Here is a 2,563-nt window from a genome sequence, read left to right as displayed (position 1 = left end):
GAAACTATCTGAAAGATCAACCTTGGCCTGGGACTCTGAGCTGGTACACAGGTGACAGTAACTTCATGGTTAAAGGTAAGCGGAAGGCAGGGGCAGCAGTGGTGGGCAGAAAACAAGTAATCTAGGCCAGCAGCCTCCCTGAAGGGACTTCGACCCAGAAACCTGAACTTGTGGCTTTGATGAAAGCTCTACGAATGGCAAAGGAGAAGTCTATCAACATTTACACTGACAGCGGGAAGGCTTTTGCCACTGCACGGAGCAGTATACAGACAAAAAGGAACTGTTGACATCTGCAGAGACAAAAAGGACTAAAATATGTCCAATGGATGCATCGTCCAACCCACCTAAGAGTTAAACATCTTCAGAGACTGGTTAGAACATCCCCTTATCATGTACTGAGATTACCAGGAGCAGCTGAGTCGGTGATAAAACTTTATATGCCTTGTTAACTGGTTAATGCTAATCCTTCCAGAACGCCTCCTGAGAAGAAGACTGAGGGGAAGCCAGCCAAGTATGGTAACAAGTGCTTATTAGTTTTTATAGACACCTTTTCAAGCTGGGTAAAAGCTTTTCCTACCAGGACTGAGACAGCTAATGTGATGGCCAAGAAGATCCTAGAAAAAATCTCCCCAAGGTTTGGGATACCCAAGGTAATCAGATCTGATAATAATGAACCTGCCCTTGTTGCCCAGGGAAGTCAGGGACTGGCCAAGATATTGGGGATTAATTAAAAGTTTCATTGTGCATACAGGCCCCAAAGTCCAGGACAGGTAGAGTGGATAACTAGAACCATTACAGAGACCCTCACCAAATTAACAGCGGAGACTGGCCCTAATGGTTAGATAGCTTTCCTACGCTTTGTGTTCTTCAGGGTTAAAAAACACCCCTGGACAGTTTAGACTGACCTGCTATAAATTACTCAATGGGGGGCACCCTCAAATGGTAAAAATAGCCTCTGTACATAGTGCTGATGTGCTGCTTTCCCAGCCTTTGTTCTCTAGGCTCAAGGTGCTCGAGTGGGTGAGACAGCGAGTGTGAAAGCAACTCCAGAAGGCCTACTCAAGAAAAGGAGACCTGCAAGCCCCACCTGGCTTCCAAGTTGGAGATTCAGTCTACATTAGACACCACTATGCAGAAAACCTTGGGACTCGTGAAAAAAGCCCTTATCTTGTACTCCTGATCACCCTACTTTCTACCCTTATGGGACCCCTTCTTAATTTTGCTTCTGCTTTTAATTATAGGTCCATGTGTGTTAAAGCAGGACTTGATAAGAATCAAGTGTGTTAGGGAAAAAATAGTGTCTATTTCTAAGATTAGAACTAGTTACTAAAATGTGTGGGGAATGTAAGACCCCAATTCAATTTGTTTCTTAGACCCTAACCCAATTTGTTTCTTAGACACCTAAAAAGAGTTCTTTGTCCTTTTGCCTTCAGCCTGAGTTACTAATTACCTCTGAAACTGGCTCATCTTAAACTCAGACTGGTGCAGAAAGCCTTATGTCCTTCTACCTGACAGCTAGAAAAGTGATAACTGCTGGATGGCCCGCCAGGCACCTGCTTTCTGGTATTAAAAGCCAGGAATGTTTACCAAAAGATAGCTTATGAGCCCTATGCCATAAATGAGCCATACAGCTCCTCTGGAGAAAAGCTGTAAACTCAACTTTCTTTTTGAACTTCCCCCCACCTCTTCCTTATGATCTTTCCTTTAAAAGCCCTCAGTTGAAACAGCTCAGGGCCGATATCCTATGAGCTTGTTCTCAACATGTTGATTTTTCCTGATTAAACCTCATGCATATTGCATCAAGAATGGTTTCTCTCGAGTTATTGGGGCGTCCTCTCCTCCTGGGACTGGAGCGAGGATATCCCCTGGAACGGGGGTCTTTCAGAATCTCCTATGAAACAAATAAATAAAAAAAACAATAAACAAACAAACAAAAACATTTATTTGGAGCTGGCTAGCACTTTCAGAGGATTTGGTCTATTATTGTCATGGCAGGAAGCATGATAGACATTGTGTTGTCAAAGTACCCATGAGTCCTCATCTGGATCAGCGGGCAGCAGGAAGAAAAAGACACCGGGCCTAGTGTGAGCATTTGCAATCCTAAAGCACATCCATTATGACAAAGTCACACCTACTACAACAAGGACACGCCACCTAATAGCACCATTCCTTAATGACCAAGGAGTCAAATACATGAGCCTTTTAAAGCCATTCCTATTCAAACCAACACACAGTAAATTGGGGTATGTAACTTTATGTGTATCTTTTACATTGTCTAAAGAAGAGAAGCACTTATAGTATACATCAGAAGGTTACTACTAAACACTAGCCATGATCTTTGTAAAGGATATCTTTGACTACTACTCAGTATCGACCACGATATTTGTTTGGTAGGCTACCAATATGTTTTAGAGAAGATTAACTGAGTGAAAGATTTACTTTAAATGTGGTTAGAAGCGTTTCATGGTCTGCAGTGTTATCCTGAATAAAAGAAAAATACAGGAGCCATCTTTGCACCGCTGCACTGCCGGGGAAAGAGCAGACTGGTGAGGGGACCCGCAGC

This window comes from Mus pahari, chromosome 3 (assembly GCF_900095145.1).
Source record: "Mus pahari chromosome 3, PAHARI_EIJ_v1.1, whole genome shotgun sequence".
Lineage (NCBI taxonomy): Eukaryota > Metazoa > Chordata > Mammalia > Rodentia > Muridae > Mus > Mus pahari.
This window is presented reverse-complemented; position numbering follows the sequence as displayed.